This window comes from Agelaius phoeniceus, chromosome 13, assembly GCF_051311805.1.
Source record: "Agelaius phoeniceus isolate bAgePho1 chromosome 13, bAgePho1.hap1, whole genome shotgun sequence".
Taxonomy (NCBI): Eukaryota; Metazoa; Chordata; class Aves; order Passeriformes; family Icteridae; genus Agelaius; species Agelaius phoeniceus.
In genome coordinates, this window is record NC_135277.1 from 4,609,077 (window position 1) to 4,632,072 (window position 22,996).

Below are 22,996 nucleotides of genomic sequence, written 5' to 3' on the forward strand. Positions count from 1 at the left end.
CCTCTATATATGCTGGGCTCTTCTTATTCCATTACTCATAGGATTCTTCAGAGGTACACTTGAGGACATTTTGCACCCCTTTACTGTCACAGAAGCACTGCTGTACAACCTGTCTTTTGAGGAATGGGAGAGAGGGGATTTAGCACCAGTTGGATCCTGTTAAATTATTTGTAATTCTAGGCCACTCCACAACATTTCTGCCATTGTGTGATTAGCAATCTAGATCTCTCCATAACAATTTTTAATATCTACCATGACCCGGGAAGCCTGAGTGCTACATCTACAGCATACTAAAGCCTTGTGACTCCAAATTATAGCCCTGAATAATTCAGGAATTGTAACGGTAGCTCAGTACTTATTAAAGCACTGGGAAAACTTTGGGATTCTCATATCTACAGGCTCTTCATTATTATTCTGATTATAAAGATGTTTTAATATATGCTGTTGCTATTCTTACACATTACCACAATACCATTTGTGAGGAATCCATAAGTGATTCAACTCCTGTATTAAGCAGCTACACCTCAGACTATCAAGGGATGCAGTAAAATGAAGTTTTGTTTCTTTTCTGGGAAGATGGGAATTATCTAATAATCTATACATTAAATTTTAAAATCCCAAATTATGCCTTAGACATCATAACAAAAATCTGACACCAAATTTATTTAAACAAAACAAAATCACGTATATAGAGAACAACTCTGGTTTTTCCCTGATAGATTCAGTACAACAAATAGGGACAAAATTAAGTCTAAATAGTTTAATAACGTATTAAAGATATTCTGTCTTCTGTGCTAATCCCAAATAAGCGGCTCTAATAAGTCTTAGTGACAAGGAGGATCTAATGAAGAGTTGAATTTTTCATAGAGGTTTTATTAGGTTCATCAGCCTCCTCCAAAGTCCAGGCCTTCAGTCTTGACAGCCCTGAAATCTGGAAGAGATTATCTTCAATTTACTGAGAACAAACATCTCATTTCCACAAGGAAAATTCCATTTGATGACAAAATTTGTCTGTGTCCTAAATTTTGAAACCCTGCCACTGGATGTCATACTTGAGTAGCTCTGGGTAAATGCAAAAATTATTGAGTTTTAATAGTATGAAAAAATCCATGAGGCATTTTCAGTGTGAGAGTAATATACAGTGCAGAAAGCATCCAAAATAGCATTTTGGCAAGCTTTATTAATTTTCTCAAGCTGTTGAAAAAACTTCATTACTTTCTGGACAGTCAGGCACCCAGACTTTTGTATTGACTGTCCTCATCTGACTGCCTCACACAGACTATGACTTGGCTAATGGTTTACCAGATGAGATATCCCACACTATTAAAAAGGAGCCCTCTAAATTAATTTATAACCCAAAGCATCCTCTTCCCAAAACCTTGTGAAATATCAGATGTGTTGAGGGAGAAAGTAGCTTTAGCCTGTCTCACTAAATAAAGCCAGTAAAGTGGGTCAAACCAAAAAATGAAATCCTAGTGCGATCACTGCTTATGTTGTCGGGTTTAAAACAGGTGATAAGGTTTTATTTACAACCATACTCATAATATCTGGCGTGAAGCAGATGATAAGGTTTTATTATTGCTGCTTACTTCTGAAAGCAATGACTTTCCACGTGTGTAAAGCTGTACATTAGAGGAGCCTCAGGCTGGGTAGGAAATCTGACTTTCCAGGAGAAGGAGGGCAAAAAGTTCCACCATGTTAGAGCTGTGATGGGTGGGAGGTGCAAACTGGCTGCCTGAACCCCCCTTCATGGAAAAACAGACACTGGACTTGGCTGTGTGGGTGCCTCAGGGTTCTTGCACTGGCAGCACAGCAAGACAGAGGTCACATCCCATAAATTGCACTCGGTCACCAGAATAGCAGAATTCTGACCTGAAATCCATGCTAGGATGGCAGCCGTGCACACACAGGCTGGAAAACAACTCTGGCATCTTTGGGGTTTCCTTCATTCCAGTTTATGAATAAGCAAATCAAAGTGCCTGGTCTGTACAGCCATCAGCTGCCCCCAGGAAAGTGACACTGTCACTCTTCCCTACCACACCTTTGAACAAGCTTTTCACTTTTCAACATTGATAGGAATTGCAGAGAACTCTCTTTTGTCCATCCTAAACGATTTCATACTTAGGAAACATCTTCCATTATCCTCCATAGATATAACCTGGTTTGGTGTTTGGGGGATTTTTTTTTTTTTTTTTACTCTTTTAAACTAAAGTTTAGTAACTTCATTACTTAATTATCTTTTAAGCCTCAGAAGGTGTGGAGGTGTTTTGGAATAAAAGTACATTAAAGGTTCCTCAAAAAATTACTAAAAAAAACTGACTGGAAACTGTTTCTTTTGGTAGTGTTTAAACTCAACAGTTAAAAGAAACACTGAAAATTTTGCAAAAACACCTTTAAAAAGAGGAAAAATAAGTTCTGGTCTATTCTCACAGTGAAATCATCTCCAATAATTTTCTATTCCTGAAAGATACCACAAAATCCACTCAATGTTGCAAAGCAAGGCAATAGGAGCAGACAGCACAAGCAGCATCCTAGAGAACTCCTCAAAATCCTTCAGGATTAAGGATACAGGCATCATAGTGGGATCTGTTTTAGCTCTAGAGCATTTAATTTTAGAGTAAGAATGTCCTGATCTGAAACAGATGGAAACAGTAGCTTACTACAGGAAAATGATGACACTATTTTCAAATAATGGCTACAAACTTAAACCTGCAAAACTCTGTTAAAGACAGGCAAGGAGTAAATGGGCAATTAATCATGACAGAAGCAAAAAAAAAAAAAAAACCCTCCTTACAAAAGATTTTGCAAACTTAAATGCACCATCCCTTTTAATAAGATCTGCTTTGTCACTATTATCTATCCTCAAATTACACCTGCCCCTTGCTCATACTAATTCAGTTTAGCATGCAAAAGCACTGCTTGCCCCTGCGGACATTAGAAGAGCTCCTGTTTAGGTTACCAGAAAAAAAACCCTTGTAGCTAAAATAGAAAAAAAATTTAGAACACATTGTTCTTTTCTAAAGCTCATCTCTCCCATTCAGCTAACTAGTACTCTTTTCATTTAATCTACTCAGGTAAAAATAACCATTAAATATCACCTAAGTATCACTTAAATTCTATTTTGGGGATTTATGACTAGGATTAGCTTGGTGTCAGCTTTGTGTCACCTCTTAGTACAGGGTTGAATGACAGAAATTCATTTAACCACAGTTTGAATCCCATTTCTTCCCTACCTCTTGATTCATGCACATTTTTTGACCTAACATATATTGATCTCAGAAACCCAAAGCCACTTTTTAACACTTTATTAAACACAATATATACAAAGTAACATATTGAAAGTATAATAATGAGGCCATTGGTAATACAATAATGATAGTCGAAGCTCTATCAAATATGTAATAAATATTTTAATTACATACCTCATGTATCTGCTCCCCACTGTGAAAAATAACCAGGCCTAGCAATTTTCATGGACGATGACAAGATTACTATTACTAATGGTCTGAGGTACAAGTGTTTATTTTTAACATTATTAACGGTACTAATTATGATGAATACGATTATTTAGAGTCATTATGTGGTAGAAGAGTTTGATGATTCACTCAGGTGCCTAGAATTTAACATTCTCCATCTACCATCTATGGAAATTAATGACATAGCTTAACTCTGTTGTTATCATACTCACTGCCAAGAAAATTGCTTTTAAAGAAGAAAAAAGCAGAAGATCACCCAAGTGTGCTGCCCATTTCTTTATTACCCTGCAAACATTCATGTTTGCAAATCAGTGAGAAAGCCTGATAATAAGATGCTTCACACTGGAAAAAATGAGACAGTGACTTTTACAGATGAAGGGACAGGTTCCACAAGGCTTCTATACAGAAGTATTATTTTCATTATTTGTAGGGCTTGGAATCAAAGCCCTTGGGCTAGGTACCAGATATCCAAAAAAGCTTATATAGGCATGACAGACAATGGAATATTTTGTAAAGCCCATTTCACAGATGGAAGCTTACACGACAAAAATCCGAGGCCTAAGACCATCTAGATTATATCACTCAGAGCATCTTCATGGCCTCTCACCTGTCAACAGGGCAGGCTTTCCCTCCTGCACAGTCTGTCCTCCCCAGCATCTTCACAGCTATTTCATACATGGTGACATGGCTGATGGATTTGGGCAGACAAGGTGCCGCGCGAGCTCAAGGACACGCTGCAGCTGTGCTTGCAGCCTCACAGGTAGGAAAAAACTCATTTGGTGAGCAACCTTGGGCTTGCTGTTGGCAGAGAGTGCTGACAGAGGCACAAAGGCTGTGGCAGAGACACAACACACGTTTCCTAAACCAGAGATGCAGGCTCGGCACGGGGCCACCACCATTTCCCTGTCACGGGAATCTCTGTCACCCACCCCGCACAGCACGGCCTCGTGGGGCTCAACCAAACCCTGTCTCCATGAGGAAAACACAGAAACCATTCCGCCATTGATTTTGATGCTTAACCCTTTGCAGACCTCAGCCCAACCTCTCCCTCAGATCCCAGGGACTGCTGAGGCTTCATCTGCCCAGTGACAATAAACAACTGGCACCTCCGCGGCGCGATTCCTCGCGGCACGCAGGAGAGAGAGGGCAGAACCATTAACTAGTTAAATCTGATAAATACAGACTCTCAGCAAAAGGAGGAAGAAAATGGACCATTCTCACTTTGTAATGCATTTCCATCGGTGACTGGCACGCTATTAGGATCGGGATCAAAGGGGGTGGGATGCTGGTGTCTGTGGATTTGGGCCTTTCACACTGTCTGATTGATGGAACTGAAAGGCTTCTGCTTGTAAAGCAGTCACCCCAAACAGCTGTCTCCTGCTCCTGTCCTCCTCTCCATTGCAGCATATGCAGTTCAGATTTCATTTACCAGCCCCTTTGAATAGCAGAGCTCTCAAGGAAGTAAAGCCTTGCCTCAGAGAGGATGACTGGCAATTTGCATGCACAGTACTGCTGAAAGCATTGTGTGCCGCCAGTTGCCAAAGGACATGCAGCAATGTGTATCTCCTATCTTCCCTACTTTTCTGCTTTCTTAAATTATCAGTGTTTTACTTCCCTTTCATGTTCAAAGCATAGCAAATTTATTTGATATATTCTGAATGCTGGAGCATGCCAATGACATCAATCAAACTACAGAACACTGGGAAAGCTGCTATAGAGTAATCAGAATTGGCCATAAGCTATAAATATCTACTGTCTCATGATTCTCTTGGCTGCTATGCAAACTTTGATCATTAGCACTGATCAAAGATCATGAGGGATAAAATGGTATTATGATATAATGCCATGTATGCTACAGCTGATACTAAGGGCTATAGATGACCTATGCTTGACTATACTGTCTTTCTCTGCACACCAGAAAGATTCATTAAAATGGCAGATCTCTTTTTTCAGTACCTTAGAGGATATGTAACAGAAAATCAGAGTGCAATCACAATTGGCATAACTATTCATCACCAGCTTGAGTGGTCTGTGTTTGTATTCCCTGCAACACAGCTCCTTATAACACTGCACAGGTGACTCTCAGACAACATCTAATTGTGCCTGAGAGGTCACCAAACACAGCTAATGACTTTTTATTGTTTTATTGCATTTAGATGGATTGGATGTTTCCTCTCTAATAGCAGGACATACCCAGCATTTCAGAGGTAGGTCTTGTGTGGTAAAGTTACACAGGTTTGGCTTCACATTTTAATCTAATCATTACTCATGTGAGAATGGTGTCTTGATAAACATAGATTTTATTCATTTGTAATACACCACCCAATGCCCAAATTAAGAAATATAATATGGGGTCTCCTCCCCTACTTGCCTTTTATTCTGTATTCTGAGTTAGGTATTTAAGTACCTTAACCAGAGCTCCAAAGCTTTCAGATAACCAAAACAGTATCTAAACTCACAGCTGTCAAATAAAATTATATAGAATTGTTTCACACAAAAGAAATGAAATTAATACAGAATTACTCATTAACTTATGAGTATTCTCACAAAAAAAAATCCACCCAGAAAGAACTGTAACTGTTTAAGGTTCTCTTAATCATCTACTTTTTCTATGAAAATTAGAACATCTTTCCTTGAAATTTAAGACTTAGCTTAGACAGTCAGGGACAAGAATGTCATATGACTCACATGGCCACATGCATTTCAGAGCTCTTATCAATAAAATCTACATAGTTAATTTGCACAGTTCAAATTAAAAGTGCTGGATACACATGCATAGGCCAAATTACACCTCAACAACAAAGTGCATCCATCATTCAAATGGAAGGCTACAGTTTTCTCAGATGTGTCATTATTCAGCATGCAGATCTCATTCTGCTTTGCTAATACCACAAGCTTTCTTGAGCCTGTAGCTCAAATGTTTCCAAAAAATAGCAAAGATTAATACAATTTTCCCCACTTTACACAGCAGAAAAAGAAAAAAATAGGCACAGGAGAGAGAGGTGATCTGCCCAAAGTTTTACACTGAGGCTGAAAAACCACCACTAGCATGGATCCCACCTCTCCCGAGTCCAACTCAATAATTTAAACATAAGATTCTTCTTCAGCTGAATTGGAGAAGGGAAATCAACCAGTGGGTGAACACATTCTCATTAACTGGTTCTGTGCAAACCACGCTCTCCCAGCCCCCTCAGACTTGCTTGAATTAACAGGAAAAAAAAAATCATTCATACAAGTTCTTTTGGTGACATATGTAAAACAGCTGATTCATATACAGGCTTCACATGCCGGGTCAGAACAAATTGTCCTCAAAAGCAACACGGTTAAATTGAGTGGAACTAGCCTCCACCAACTTCCAAGGTACATAATAGATATTATGAACTTGTCTTACTTGGCACCAATTTGACAACCTCCGTTTGAGAGAACAGAGAGTGAAAATGAGTTTTAAGCATTCAGCTACAAAGAAGTGCAACATTCATTATGTACAGTCCTTTAACAGATTGCCCAGATTGTGGACGCCTTCAGCAGACTTGAAATTTAATCTCCCTGGTGCAGTTTTAGTCACTACATGTACCACTAATATATAGCTGCTACTACAACATAGATTACTGTTTAATCCTGAGCTTTTCTTGCATTGTCCATGTTGCTTAGCACATAAAGGCCACTCTAGTCCTCAATGGGTCTACAAGGTAAGAAGTCGAATTTCACTCCATATAACTGAACCTGAGAAAAAGAGCTGAGGACCAGTACTTATCCCAAAATTGCACAGCAGTGGGGTATCAGCCACTTTGAACCTGTCCAGGACATTCCTATGAGGTCTCAAAAGCATCCATCAGGTCTGCCTTGGTGAAAAATTCTGTGTTCCAACAAAGTGATTGAGAATCACATGGCCCTCAAGCCATGCAAAAGTGAATTCAGCACTACAGCTGAATCCCCACAGATATAACACAAAATGGTTCAGTGTGCCATTTCTGATTTACATTTGTGTAAAGGAGGAAAATTCCCTGTCTCCTGGGGAAGCATCTTATTGTGCTTTTGATTCTTAAAAAAGTTCTTTCTTTCTTTCCCCATTTTGGGAGGAGGAGACTATTTCATGTTGTTTCTTCTCCCTCTGCTTATTACTGATTCTCTTATCTTGCCTAAAAACAAAATAAGAGAAAAGTCAGAAGTGCAATTCGACTTTTTCTTTAGGTCATTTTCAAGGTCACTCTGGCAGCAGTCTGATAAAATAAACAGCATAAACCAAGAGGAAACCTGAATTACAGAGTCTGTTCCAGTACCTACCAAAGTCAATGCAGGTTTGCACTGGTTCAACTGGGCATTTGATCAGGCTCAGGAGGGAGTAGTTTGGCATTCAAAAAACCACTTTACCTTATTTTTCTCTAATTGCAAGTATCTCAATCTCTCTGGCATAGTCCAGTTTTGGGCTTGCACTACATGCAAAACCCCACGGTGGTGTCAGAGACAATAATCATGGTGCTGCTGCAGTGCCTTGATTACACCCCTGTGCTTTTATCTAGTGCACTGTAGAGAAGACACCAGCATTTCCCACTGAGTTGTTGGTGTGACTTTCTTTTAAATCCTTTCCCACCACCATCACTGTAAGCCTAATGCTGCATTCATAAAAACAAAAAAGATAGTCCTTCTGTTTGAATGGCAGATAATTCAAGTAATTTCTTTTATGTATTTCAAGTATACTTCACTTTGTAAAGTAAGTTTCAGTTTCACAACTCAGATGGTCCACAGAATGAATACATTCTTTTGAAATATACTTTTTATCCAGTCATGTACTGAGACCTTGTGAGTATTGTTACACACATACACCTGCATCTACCAAAACATAGAGAGCATTTCAAAGGCACTTGTGGGAGTTTGGAGCTGAATTCTGCCACCTTGCCCTTAGTCAGAGGAAGAGATTATTCACAAGGAATTCTAAAATCCCAACTTCCTTAATAAAGTTGCCATCTAAATCTTTACTGGATGCACTAATGGAGAAGAGAACCAAGTGATAACAGCTGTGATAAAAAGCTTCTTACATTTGAAGCCTGCAAAGAGGAAACCTGTGTCAACTTATTTTTCTAAGCAAAAGATCTATGGTAAACCTGGAAGTATGCTGTAAACCTAATTACATCAGGTTTTCTCCAGCAATCGTTTTAAATTGCTTTGAAGAGAAACTCCCATCAATGCAAACATCCAGGAGTCATCTTTTAAGTTTGAAAATTGTCTTTTCATCTGCCAAACAGGAAAAATGATTGATTGCATTTTCACAAATTTGAGCCCTCATTTTTAAGCCAGACACAGGACTTGTGAAAATGTTTCTGAGGTAAGGCACAGTTTCACTATTCTGTTTCTTTTCCAAATACATATCTGCAATGAATATGCTGACTGCTCCACTTGCCTCTTTTGTGGGACCCACTATGGCAGTCTTTTCCAAATGCTTCTCTTCTTCTTTTCCCCAAATTAGTTCTGTATAATCTTAGAATTTTACCTTGTGTAGAGCAAATATACTCATGTTTTACTAATATCTTTGCACTTCTCCATAGATTTTCATGAGGTTAACAGCCTTCTGTCTCTCCCTTTGCTAACTAGGGATTACAAACACTTCTCCAGTTATCCTCATCATTCTAAGTCCCCAAACATCCCAGAAATTATCAACACTCACCTTTTGATCACATTACATTATTCACATCTGCCTAAGTATTAAAACCACACTCATCACCATAAAATCATGGAATGGTTTGGGTTGGAAAGGAACTAAAACTTCATCTGATTTCACCTCTGCCATGGGCAAGGGTCACCTTCCACTATCTCAGCTTGCTCCAAGCCTCATCCAACCTGGCCTTGGACACTTCCAGGGATCCAGGGGCAGCACAGCTGCTCTGGACACCCTCTGCCAGGGCCTCCCCACCCTCACAGGGAAGAATTTCCTGATAATATCCAATCTAACCCAATCCTTTTTCAGTTTAAAGCCATTCCCCATTGTCCTGCCACTCCATGCTCTTGTCAAAAGTCCCTCCTCAGCTCTCCTGTAGCCCCTTTAAGCACTGAAAGCTGCTCTAATGATATGATAATCATGATATGTGGTTTTTCCAAACCAAAAGCAGCTTTTGTAATAACTCTAGCCCTTGATAGGTATGTAGGTACATTAAAACTGCCTTTCTTCTCTCCTGTCCCAATAATTAGCCTTCACATGGACTGCTTGGAATGATCTCTTGCAATCACACTCACGCTGCCCACCTGTACAGAGAGTTTCAAGCACTGAGACAGCATAATTTTCTGAAAATAAAATATAATGACCACGGCAGCAAAGAGGACATTTCATTCTTCTTCCTTGAAGAAGAAAAACCTTTGGCAGTAGAATTTTGAAAATCAACACTACAGACAGCTTTTTCCCCCATTTTTTGACAGTTCGTGGCAAAGTTAAACAGCACTAATGCATTCCACTTATTTCAGATAGATCAAAGAAAGAAAATGTATCATCAAGCAAAGTTTTCACACACTCTCCTCCTTTTCTAGAGGGCTTTTTAATAGAAATTACTGTCATTTAGCTCATAGATTACCTTGACTGAACAGGAGAGCAGCATTAGGTCATGCAACAGTGGTCATGCATGACCTTGGGGTTTCTGAGCATGTCCCTCACCTTTGCAGCAAGCCTCACCTGAAGTTCCTTATCAGCACCCAAGTCACTGCTCTTCACTAAAATCTAAGAGTAATAACTCATGAGGGGTAATGAAGACAGCTAAGCGTCTGTTTGAATGCTTATTGAAAACTTGGTATTTACCTAGACTACAAAACACAGCAAAATGTGTTCCCACTTATCTTCTACCAGCCAATATTAGCAGTTATTGTCAGATTGAAATATTTTACAAGGCCTTGAAACATTCACTTCAGGGCAAGGGTGCTGGCCTGGCGCTGGCCAGCAAATATACTGAAAATAAGCCTTGGCAAACAGTTTTGACAGAGATATTTTGGGCTTCAAGTTTTGTTGATAATGCACAGACACAATCAGTACTACATTTTTATTAAAACTAATTGTGCATATGTTAAAGGGATTAAAAACTGGGTGATGGCTCTCAACGTGTTGCTAATAGGGAATCAGTCAAAAACCAGCCATTTCTGTGAAGATGTGCCTTACACAGCTTGTCTTGATCTACTGCTGCAGAATGTACATATCAACAAACCAGAAGCAAATAGAACAGAGATATACTCACAAATTTTCAAAGTAGATAAGAATATGCTGGATCACCAGCTGTGACTAAAATTTGCTTATAATGCTTGGATGTATAAACAGGGATGAAAAACAAAGGAGAGAGAAGAAGCAACATATGCAGCAGTGATATTCAGTCACTAACAAATTACTTGATAGAGAAAACTAAGATTGTTCCCCCCAAATTTTTTTAAGACATAGTCAAAGTTTGGAAAATCTGCTGTGTTGGAAGAGATCTAATATATCAATCTGAATAGGTTGTATACAAAACTTAGAGTTTGCCTGACTTTGAGGTAGAAACATCATGTATCTGGTGAGCAAGATGGTTTTCTGCTCTCTGAAGAGAGTCATGACACTTTCAGGTACGTCACATCCTGCTGAATGAACGTGTCTACAGCCTCCAGAGGACAGAGTGTGAGACAGAAGCTGTGACAGGAGAGAGGAGGAACCTTTTTCTCAATCTTCTCCCACAGCTCCACCACAGCAGGGGACAAACCTCATGTTCAGATTTAGTTGCAGGCCTCGACCAAATTTAATATGTATGTTGGAGTAAAGAGTTCTGTCTGAAGAAGTAATGCTCTGGGTAAAATTCACTGCACTGAATTTAGCTTCCCAAAAGAGCCACTCATGTTTGCCTTGAGGATTGTTTTAGGGGAAGCTGTTGGTCATGCCAATAGAATTCCCTTCACACAAAAGCTCAGTTCTGTGCTGGATACTAACAATCCATACAAAGTGATGTTATTACCAGAGTTACTACGTATATGTTGGCAATTACATATATTTTTCTTCTTACCACTGTATAAATTTCCTTTCCCTAATAAAGTGTGCAAGGTTTCCCAAAGAGTTTAATAACCCAGACTCACTGAAGTGTAGCTGTTAAAATAAGCTAAACTGGTTTAACTTCTGAGCTGTCAGACCTAATTTCAAATGACGAGATGTGACCACTGTTTTCATGTGAATTGCCAAAATTAGGTAATTTCCAAACATATGCAATAAATACAAAGAAGAATGTCAAAGTTCAGGGGTTTTTTTGTTGTGAATTTGCTTTCTTAAATAAGTGGCCAAGAAAAAGCCATTAATTTATTTAAAATAATCTAAAATAGTTAAAACTGTTAACATACTAATAAGCCATGAAGAGTAGTGCTCCTGCAATTTAAAAAAGTTAATTTTCAAAAGGTATTTTAACTTTTTTTTCAAGCTATCTGGTTCAATCTTTTTTTTTTCCTTCAGGCAGTAAAAGCAAATGCATATGGCATGAAAATCTGTTAAAACATAGTACTTTACACCTTTGTTTGTACCTGCTCCAAATATATTTGTCTATAAATTAACTGCACATGGTGGTTTTCACATTGGCTTATTTTATCCATGTGTTCAAGAAATTTAATACATCACTTGTGTTCCCTCAATTACAGCTCAAGTCATCAGACAAAAAGAGGAGGAGTATAAACATAGCTACGTATTTTTGCATTTTTATATGCAATTTATGCCCAAGGCATCAACCATATGTAAAAAAGGTGAGAAAGTAACCCTGTATTTCTTTCTACTGCATCTCAAGAGCTGAACTCTCTCCAAATACCAATGTCTGAAGCAAGTGGTGGATGCCTCATCCCTGGAAGTGTCGAAGAACAGGCTGGACAGGGCTTGGAGCAACCTGGTCTGGTCGAAGGTGTCCGTGCCCATGGCAGGGCATGGGAGGGGATGATCTTCAAGGTCCTTTCCAACCCAAACCATTCTGATTCCATGATTTTACAGGCAGAAGAACATTTAGTGGCAGTGGCCTGCAGAGCAGACCATCCAGTAGGACCCACACAGTAATCCCATCCCAACACCAACCACTCCTTCGTGCTCTCCAGCAGCAATCAGCACTCATGCCAGCAGCTAAACTCTAACTGGGAGTCTTTCTGAAGGAAATCCACGGATCCAGGTATTTCCTACATGCTCTAAAGACACCCTAAGGGTGCCTGCCTCCTGCTCCTGTGAGCCAGGGTCCCTGTTTCAGCAAGGCTGTATCACAGAACGCCCCAGGCTCTCCGCCAACTCCCTCGGCACACGCTTCCCTGCGAAGCGGGACGGATGTTGGGTGCATGTGGGCTGGGTCACCTCACCCCTCTCTTAATTTTAGCACATGTGAAATTTGCCATATGGGCAGCTCTGAAGAGTGAAGTCCTTCACTTTCTTGCAAGAGTAGTAGAGCACAATCTTTTCCATGACTGTTACCTTAATGCATCTCATCCCTTGAGATAACTTTTTAGGGAAGCTGAGCTGGATCACCAAGCCTAGTTCCCAGCCCCTGCAGACCACACATTCCTTTCCACAGGCTAATCAAGAACTGTCTGCCTTGAGGGTTCACTTTCTCTGTTCCCATTCTCAGGTTGCTTTCAGATTCACTCTTGGAACAGTTCAAAGATTTGTTCTTACTTCCACCCTTTATTTAGCACTGTGTTACTGCACCAATAGTATTCTTGGTGTTATGGGCAGGCAAGAGAATTAAGATTCTTCTTTCCATTCCCTCCTTGCAGTGGAAACCTCAACTTCCAGGTACAGCAAGTCCATCTTTCTTGGTAGTTAGGCTGTGACCAGAAATCTCATTTCATATCACCTTTGCTTTTAAATCAGCCTGCTCTGGATTCAGACAGAAAGTTGAGACTTGAACTCTGCACTGCTTCACCTGATGCAATGGTACACTTATTTAAAGAGGTTACATATGGAAAAGGTTAATGCCACAATCCTGCAAAAACTTCCCTAAATGCCTGATTTCAGGCATATAAATAATTCCATTAAATTCAAATTACTCAAGCCCACTGAATTCAATGTGCCTATGCCCATGACTAAATTATAAGGCACAGGATTGTGGATGTAGAGATTGTTATCCATGACCCAATTTGGTGGGTCCTCACATAAATCAGATAAGCAAATCCCTTTTGCTCATGTTTGCACACTGCAAAATCCTTGCAATCCTGGATGTCCTAAAGAGATGAAAACAGGGAAAAGCAGCCAAGTATCAGAGGCACTATGGTCAATTTTCAACCGTGGCCTCAACTATCTTGTTTGGTCACTTTTTAAGAAAAAAATACAGAATAAGCAAAATTAAGCACATTTTCTTAGCACTACTTGTATTAAGAGATCCATGTTCCAAATTTTAACTAAGCACTGCCTAGAGGGTGGAAATACTGTCTTTAGGAGCTTTCTTTAATTTTCTTTTCAAAGCTTAATTACATTACAGGAAATATTTGGCTAAGGTGTGGCTATTCATCATAGTATCTCTATTACCAGCATCATCAGAGAGGTTTCTGTCAATTTTTCATTTTAACCTGGCTTTTACTTTCATAATACAATTATATCCCCCGATTTCATTTATGTTATAAAGAGAAATTACATCTCTTAATTTTCTTTTACTAAAAGAAAAGCTTTTTCTCGAAAAAAACCTATGTGGTAGTGTGCAACATATTTAGAGCTTACGATCAGCAATTTCTCTAAAGAGGAAGATTTCAGGAAAAAAGTGACTCTAAAAGTAATTTCAGCAGCAAAGTAGATTAAATATCCACCATATTAGTCACAGAGTATTAGATGGAATTGGATTGACTGGGAAGAGGTCAAAGAGTTGCTGAAGGTTTTAGCCCACCAGAGGAGCAATAAAATTCAACCATACTTAAAATCATTAGCTTTAAACCCTTTGATATTAGATCCAAACCTCCAGCGCTCACAGAAGGAACCTCCAAGCACCATGCCAGGCCAAAAGGAAACCCTCTAAGACATCTACATTTCACAGAAACCTTGCAGTGAAGCACAGCAGTGACAACAGAAAGAACCTGCACACGCAGGAAAGACGGAGCCACAAATAGAGGGGAAAGGAAAACGCAGCCTTTAAGGAAAGTTAATTTATAAAATAGCAAGATATTCACTTTAACAAGTACGAGTGGGGCCCAGGGGACTTTTTTAGGGGGCAAAAAACCCCACCCACCAGTTCCTACATAGTTCCTCCACTTCAATTCCTTGCTCCCAGTACCAGGGCTTGTTTCTCCCGTCCTTTTCTCGTGATGACAAGGCACATTCCCCCTCACAAAGGACACGTTTGCCAAGCAAGTGGCACCAAAATGAGACAACCAGGGATCTGGACTGCATGACATGATAAAGGAAAGTGCCATGTGCTGACAGCAAGGCAAGGAGGAAATCTGAAAATGCAGAAGTCATCTAACACAGCAACAATCCCAAAGAAAGAGGAAAAGGCAGAGGAGTAATTAAAAGCCCTGAAGACAGTGATGGGTCTCAAGTTTTTGAACTGACTTCCTATTTAATAGAAAGGATGGTTTCCACCCGAGAGAAGAGAGATAAAAGAGAGACTTTGCTGTAACTAATAACCAACTGACATATTTCTGTTGGTTTTGTACATTTCTTCACTCATTTTGAAAATGACAAGTATAATTAAAGTTGTTAAATACATCGAGAGACTTGTCAGTCAACTAAAATATCAACTCTTATAAATTCTCCACAATAAGCACTGCACACAGCACAATGCAGAAGAAATTAATCTCTCACCAGAAAGATTTAGTCATTTGATGATCCTAAAAAAAAACCAAACCCACAGATTTTCTATTTCCTGGGGCAAAATGAACTTTTCTTCATGTGTTTGTGAATATAAAATGCATGTTTTTAATTTAACTTCTGCAGTATAGCAAAATGAAAATCTCATTAAGAATTTTGGTGCCTATTCGGAAATATTTGGGGGTTTAACTTTAATTTAATCCTACAGGGGAGCACATTAGGGGTTTTTATTTTGCACAAGTATATTTTTTTCACAAAGGATAAAACAAAAAAGAGGATGTTCCAGAAACATGCCTTTTAGGGACAAGTTTCAGTGGAAAAAACCCATGGCTGTGCCCTGCCACAAGGCTCAAACTAAATTAAACACAACCCAGGCAATAATTAAGTTTTGTATATGCAGGATGATTTTAACCACCATAAAACCCTCTTAGAGCTAGAGCTTTGCAAGCCACTCAGAAAGAAGCCAAACCCTCAAAGTGTGACTTCAGCACTCAGCTAATCCATGTGTGCTAACAGGTATGACATGATCCAAAAGGCTAAAAGCCAGTCAGGAAAGAAGAGCTCATGGAAACACATGAACTACTCCAGAAAAATTGCTGAAGGAAATAAACCACCCTGGAAAACGTGCTTTTTCAGTGTCTGATAAGAAATAGTGCCTCAAAGCAGCCAGCATCAGTCTCCAGCACCCGATCACATTCTGATGGAACTGTGGATTAAATTCATGTAAATTCACGAGCAGCCTGTGCCTGCACTGGAACCCTGCTGCAGCCTCACTGCTGAGCACAACAGGGACCCCAGAGATGTCCCAGCCTCTGCTCACCACGTCTGAGGCCGTGTCCCACTGCTCTGACCCTGGGGAAATGGGAGCTGGGCACAGCTCAGGGCTCATGGGGCTGCAGGGGGCACTGCAAGGCCAGCAGGTCCTTCCTTCCCTCCCTCCCCAGTGTCCCCATGGGACAAACCCTCAGAGAGGTGGGGGAAAACAGGTCCCCAGGACAAACTGAAACTCTTCAGGGAAGCAAAACCCATGGGGAACATTGGAACATTAAGTGTATTTAACATAATTCATGGAATTTAAAAACTCATCTGAGTTTACTGCACTAGCTGTAGTTGCTGTATAAATATAATCAGAGAGAAAAAAAAAAGGCAAAAAAATCTGAACAAATAAAAAAAAAATAAAACAGACAAAAAACCCCCAAACAAACACCACAGGAAGATTTCACTTGGCCACTAAGACACATGTTCAAAAGCAAAGTCTGTGTGACAGGAGAATAACTTCCATCTTGTCAAAACCTTCAATAAGTGATTCCCCTTCCAGGCTGAATTCCTTCTGGTACAATAACTATGAGCTTACTCTAGAGACTGGAATTGATGCTGTCTAAATTAGCACAACTGGTGCTATACCTGGGTTCTCATGCTATAAAGGACACAGCCTTGATTATAAAATAAATTTTAATTCTTGCTTGAAAACAAACTCTTTATTTCAACCCCCCCGCCTTCTTTTTAAAGGCTGGTTTATGCTCTGGCATTTTAGCACCCTCACTGGTTATAGCAGAATTTTTGTTTTAGGGTTTCAAAGATGATCAGATGGGAGCCAGACCAGCTTCTCCCCTCCTGCCAGTGGAAGGTCAATCCTCAAAGCAGCCCAGGCTTTGTTGTTGTTTAAACCTTGACAACACTGCTGGCATTGTCAGAAATAAGTGAAGGTTTATACACAGGGAATACCTGACCACTTGGGGCTGGACTGGGATCTCCTCTACAGAACAGATTATGATGAATAATTTGATATATTATTACAAATATGCTTTATAAAGCAGGACAGTTTCTTTTGCACTTCATAAAAGTAAACCTAGAGACATTATAAAATTTCTTTTCCCTGATGGAACTTACTGCTTTAAGCCATTTTGATGAGCAGGCATCAGTGTTGTAGTAGAGTAAAATGCGCCCTCACAAATATTATCTGAGAACACTCTTAAAATATCTCCAAGGATTTTTATATGCTAGGTAGAATACACTATCATATCAAAGCAATTCCTGTGTTTCATAATTTAAATCAGAGCTGGAAGAATGAGGCTGGGGTGATCAATTTCTTTTCAGGGATAGTGACTGAAAGAATAGTTGACATTTCATAGGTTTTTTAGTGCCTAAAATAGTGTGTTTTCAATCTCTGAAGGCTTATTTTTCTTTCTAAAGATGGCGTGGGGCCTGGGGGACCCACTTAAAGTTTCTTGCCATACTTGGCCAAGAAACACAAAGTGTTGGTGAAGTATAAACACAGAGCCCTTTTTCTTTGACCCATTCTGCAGTGTGATGGGATAGTGTTGTTAGTTTATGTGAGAGAAAATAGCATAGGCTTTCTGAAAAAAAAAAAAAGTGGAATTGGATTAAGGCCTTTGTGCAAGCCTCAATGCTGAGGGGAATTAGCAATAGTTGTAGGCACTTAAAGGAGCTCTCATGCTGAAGCTTATCCCAGATTTTACACAATAAACATTTGAATATCAACAGTGTTTTGCAACTTGCAGCACTAATGTATAAACTTCTTCCTTTTGAAACTCCCAAATCCCTCCAAACGTTCGCAATACCCTCTACATAAACATGTAGGGCCTATAGTGGAAAACACCCAGTCAGGGATGTAAGTCTGATTTTTTTATTTCTTTCTTTTTCATCCCTGGAATCTAAAATGAGATCTAGTACCATTAGCTGGTTTAAGCACTTCAGAAGTTCTGTATTTTAACCAACTTTTTCCCCTCCAGCCTCACTTTCCATTTAAAAGACAAAGATGTCAATGAGACATGAGCTTGACTTGGGTATCCTAATATTACATATTTCATGCTACAATGAAAAGGCACTACAAAACCTTTGAAGTGATTCATTAAAATACTGATCTATCCCTCTTATCAGTATGTTCATAGCTTTTTTTTTTTTTAGCTCAGCTAACGAGCTTAAACCATGCTACAACATGAACATGTGGGACAAGGATTCAATTCCCTTCCTTTAAACTCATCTCCAGGTGAGCAGGACTCAGAACAAGGAGGAAAAGCTGGACTTGCTGCTGGAGCCCTCCTAACATCCATGGAGCTGCTGTCATTGGCTTAAAGTCAAGCTTGGCAGTTAATGACAGGCTGAGAGCTTATAACATTAGGTGTATAAATCCACACTGACTGGAGCTGAGGAAAAGGTCTGTCTTTTCAGATAGTGATCAGCCAGATTTGCAGTTGACATGGAATTCCTACTGGCTTTTTTAGATGCCACTTAATTTTGGTATCCTGTTTAAAGGATGACAGCTGATTCAGGAACAAATTACTTCCATGCTCTTGGTGTGAGCCCAAAGTAGATCTTCTCAATACAGTATTTAATTATAAAAGATTCCCCCCCACCACCCTTTTTAACTCCTGTTAGGTAGGTATGCATGTAATCAATTTTACATCTTTGTAGCTGTAGCTGTCCACTAAAAGATGGAACAAAGAAATAAGCCCATGGTGAAATAGCAGGGTGGGAAAAACTTGGAGATCATTTTTTGTTACAGTGTTTGTTTTGTGCTTGAAAGGACTGCGATAAGAAACTCATTGCATTAAGAAAAAATGAAGACATTACTGCCCTGTCCAGCTCTGAAGCATGTTGAAGCAGTTTGCCTATTGAATTTGATACAATGATGTATAGATGAATAAAGTTATCTCTAGTATTGAATGGGACGGTGTCAGTGGGAGGGTAAAAAGGGAGGAACTTGGAATCTGAAAAGAATACTTTTCCCCCCCTCTTTTTAAGAACTTGAAGGTCAGGGTCCAGCTGCCGTAAAAGGCTAGAGGACAAACAAAATGCTGCACAGGCCCAAATAAAGACAACTATAGACACATAGCAGAGGTTTCCTGCTTCAAGTAGCTATTATATTAACCTACACTTTAGGCAAAGAGCATTTTAGGTTTCACACTGATGAAAACATAGGATGAGCAGAAGCATCAATAAAAGTTGCACCTTTAATGAAACAGATGAAACAGGCCAGCAAAGGTAGGAAACAATTTTTTAAAAGAGGAAATTATATTGGTTCTAGTTTTCTTGAAATTAATTATTTTGATTGAGACAAGGCAGTAAACTTGCTTTTCTCTTCTTTACATCCAGCCAGGAACAATTCTAACAGATCTGTTGCCTAGCTCCTTGCAAGGCCTATATCATAAACAGCAAGAAATAAAGAGTCTTGAAATTTGAGGTAGTATATGAAAAATATATACTTGAACTCATTGTTCATTCATCCATGCTTATAAACTGTTAATATTCTGATAAGCTGGCTTTCACATTATGGTCTGGGAAATAAGGGTAAGAATCTTCAGTGAAGCAGTCAGAAGGGTTAATATCCCTGATGAGAGGGGAAAACTGCATTAAAACATCAAGTTGAGCTGCATTTTGTCATTCATGCTCAGTGCTGCTTTTGTTGTCTTGTAATTACTCTAAATTTAAATGTCTCCCCATAAGATGAAAGAATGGCTAGTATTTTTTTTTTTTAAGAATAAAAACTTCTAGCCTGTGTTGTTCAGCAGGGGGGAGGAGGGGGCTGGATAGCTTTGACCGAGTTTGCTTGGCTTTTTTTAAAACAAAAAAGAAACAGCAGAGGTAGAATTGCCTCATGATGTCAGGTTTTTAATGTACATAGGAATAAATTTAATAGCTTCAGATGACCATTAAAAAAAACCAAGCCAATTCACTGAATTACTTGTTTTTCAACACTGGTTGGTTTTAATTACTTGGGGGTTTTCGCTACTTGTGTTTTATATCAGTGACATAGAACTCTAAAAAAATGTTCAAATTAATTTAACTGATTGATTTAGCATATACATTTTGCAATAAAGAGATGTACTGATGCCACATAATTATATAAGCTCTTTCCAACTTAACTTCTAGACCAGGTATTTAATCATGCAAGTTGGCAGAAAGGCAAAAGCAGAAACCAAAAAAAAAAAATCTTCCATTAAAAAAAATATTTTCACCTTCTGACAAAAATGTTTTAAGAAATAAAAGCTGAAAATGAAGGTTGAAGTATAACATGAAAAGAAAAAAAGATGCAACAGTTAAGCCTTAAAACCACTGTTTCCAGGCTAATGTGTGTTGTAGATCATTAGCCGAATGCATTGTCTAATGGGCATAAATGAGAGCCTTCGTTTTGAAGTTCCTCTTTCATCTGCAGTCAAACTTTGAGTTTGATCCAATCTATAAAGATAAATCTAGGGATTAATCTGGAGGTTTAAATGGTTTAGCCAAAGGTTGGTCCAGCTTTATAATAATGACAGCTGATTTGTGTTACTTTCCACTGAGATTTCTTTTTTTTTGGATGACCCCCCTACATATTGCATCTTGCAATTAGGCTGTTGACAACTCTATTATGCTGACAGCAGAGGTAGAGCTACGTGGGGAATTCTACAGCATGTTGTGCTGTAAATGTTACTCACAGATGTCTTAAGAGACAGCAGCTTGTCCCATGTGTTCCTATCTCTGCTGCAGCACATCTCGAGTTGCAGTTGTTCCAGTCAGAATTGGTGGCATGCTGAGCCTAATGCAACTCTTACCAACAACTTTCTGAGATTAGGAGCCTGTCAGGATGATGTCAATGGAGGTTTAAGAAGTGCTTTCTGAAGTTGTTCTGAGTTAATAATTAATGGGTTGATTATTTTACTCCCTTTGATAGTTCTTTTATATTTGGATGCAGCTGGCTGGAAATAACCACAAAGGGAAACTGATTTTATTTGCCATTAATTTTGACTTTACTTAGCAAATTATCCCGTGTCCCACCATCACGTCTTTGCTAATCTGGCTGTGCTGTAATGTGAAGATGAAATCTTTGATTAACAAAACAGATTAATCAGTTTCTAGAGTGTTTTGGGGTAAGATACATGCACATACATCTCCTCCCAAGTAGTTTTCCAGTACATGCTTAGAGATGTGTTAAGTGCTGAAAGCTGTCGAGCAATCAGAATGTTTTTGATGTAGGCTGCATCTTCCTCTTGTAGAAATAAGTGTTTTGCCAAGTAAAGCAGAAGCGTTTTGTCTGCACAAGGTTAAGATTTGGCAGTGCAAACTGGAAAATACAAGTTTAGGGCTCAAGCCTTGTATTTTACACTCAAAAAATCAGCTTTACAAGGGAAATTAATCCAAACTAATTTCCACTATTACTTTCTTGCTATGATAATGCCCACAGATGCTAAATGTTTCCTAGATATATGTCAAGACTATGCCCTACCTTAAATAATTGCTATTTTACATTGATTTATTTTCCAGTACTTGAAATATGTGCATATGTATCCTACCTACGCATTCCAACTCTGGCACAAGAGCAAATTCACACATATATGACCTTACTTTCCTTACAAGGAAAAATGCTGGAAGATTCAGCCCTTTATGAGATCTCTGCACTGCCACAAAAATATAGTTAATTTACTTTGCAAAATAGTTTTGTCAGACTGACCCAGTCTATTAAAATTACTCCATAAAAGAAATTAGGGAAACTGAACCAGAAGGAGAAAAAAAATGCCTCATTCTGGATATTCAGATATTTTGTCACTGTTTGAATATTTCCATCTACAAATTCTAAATCATAGATTAAACTTATATCCTTAAATTAAAAACAAGGTCTTTACAACTTAGGTGAGAAAAAAAAATCTATGCAAGAGATGCATTCAAATGCATTTGTGCTATTTTCATATGAGAAAACTAATAGTTAGGCATACTTTGTAATTACTCACAAATTAAGAATCAAAGCAAAATGTAGTAGTTAACTAAGAGATCTGTTTCTCTCCTGGGTGACCTAGCCAGTGTAAATGAAATCCTATTGAGACAGAACACTTTACTAGTCACATAATGAACAAGCCAGTTTATTGTATTGATTTTTAGAGAACACACATCTCTAAGTGCCATGACTAGACCATACTACCAATTTTCTAGCTATTAGATATTTGCCATTCTGTGAAATAAGTTTGGAGCTCGCAACAAGGACACACTACAAACTTTTGCAGCAAGATCAAGAAATAAAAAAAAGAAACTGTTGCTATCTAGGAGAACACTGCAGCAGGATCCTGTAGATGCAATAAACCTACATTTTGCTCCCCAGTTTGTAACACAGTGTGTGGATTCAGCTGTAGAAATGTGTATCACCTGTTAGCAACTCTGAGAAACTTCAATACCAGCAGAGATATGACTCCCCCCTACCACCAGTGCACATCTCAAACACATTTGAGTGTTTGAACATATTTGTGAACTATGAAGGACACCCTTAAGAGTTAAGAGAAGCTTGACCATCATGTCACAGTTCTCACTGATCATCTGTAATTGAAAAGAGCTTTTACTCTCCCTGCCTTCCCAACCCCAGCTTAAAATTTGTTTTTAGAAGTTGACAGGCGTCAGCAGGGAAGCGGAAGGGACAGCGAGGTTTTAGATTTTTTTTTTAATACATCTGTACCTGTTTAGGCAGATTAAGTCAGGAAAAGATGCTGTTTCAGTCACCCTGAGAATATGATTATTATTTGAGCTGGATTTGATATTTATCAGTAATGTGCAAGTAGGACAAACCTGCTAAATCTTGGTGAGGGAACCGTAAGAGCTTTTTTAACTTAATAACAAACAAACACATACCTCTGCCTGTTTTTATATATATAGATGTGTATTTTTAGCAATAAAACACAAATACATTGAACTGCATTCAAGCATAAGTCATTATCCTCTGCATTCTCTCTTCCATTTAAAAAAGGACAAAGATAACAGAGAATTGTAAGGATTTTTGTTAACGTGC